Source organism: Fukomys damarensis, unplaced genomic scaffold (assembly GCF_012274545.1).
Source record: "Fukomys damarensis isolate Sample0158 unplaced genomic scaffold, DMR_v1.0_HiC HiC_scaffold_24, whole genome shotgun sequence".
Lineage (NCBI taxonomy): Eukaryota > Metazoa > Chordata > Mammalia > Rodentia > Bathyergidae > Fukomys > Fukomys damarensis.
In genome coordinates this window covers 57,251,318-57,252,272 of record NW_022900936.1, presented here as the reverse complement: position 1 = coordinate 57,252,272, position 955 = coordinate 57,251,318, and positions in this window count along the sequence as shown.

The window sequence follows — 955 nt, the reverse complement described above, 5'->3', positions numbered from 1 at the left end:
CTCCATTCTAAGAACCTGTCTCTTAGGAAAGGGGAAAAGGAAAGGAAACACCTTTGTGGGTTTTCCAGCTGAAGTTAGCTATGGGAATTTGAGCATGCACAAGGAGAGTATGAGGAGCCAGCCTTCAGCATTACCAAGGTTCCTATACTTCAGGTGACAGCAAGCAGGGAATTCCACATAGAGGCCACCCTCTTAGCCAGCAGCCTGGCCCAGCCTTCTCTGGAGGGCCAAGAAACCAGGGGACCCTCTACAACATCAGCACCTGGCATCAAACCAGAAGAGTCCTTAAAGCAAACACAGTTGATTCATACTCCTGGAAACAAAAGCATACATTCAAAGCAAACACTTTGAGTTCAGGGAGCATTTTCAAATACTAGAGTATTTAATGGCACATTTAAAATGTTTTTCCCCATTCCCCTGCCCTCCCTTTAACCCCTCCACTCCTCCCTATTTAGACTTTGTTTCCATTTTTTCTTTTTCTCATATTAATTCCATTCCCTTCTTTCTTTTCTCCTACCCCTCCCACTTCCTTCCCCTTTGCACCTTTTCTTCCTATTTCACATTTCATGCTAATTTTAGTATTATTAATTTTTATCCCAGTATTGACTGCCTTAGCTGTGGCTCCATGTATTCACTTTATCACACTGGAGTATCTTGTCATGATTTGCATATAACTGCTTATTGCTCTGCTCATGTTTTCCCATATACCTGTGAGGCATACCCTGCCAGTATGTAGAGTTTATGAAAATAGATAGCAACAGGGCCTGGGAGTTAGCTCAGTGGTTCCGCCGCCTGCCTCACAAGCACAAAGTCCTGAGTTCAATCCCTGGTACCAAAAAAAAAGATAGCAATAAATACTAAGAAAGAGAAAGCTTTTAGGAGAACTTTGTTTCTTTGCATGTATACATGTGTTTTGTGAGAATACAGAAAATGAATGTTTTAGAAATGTTGGGTG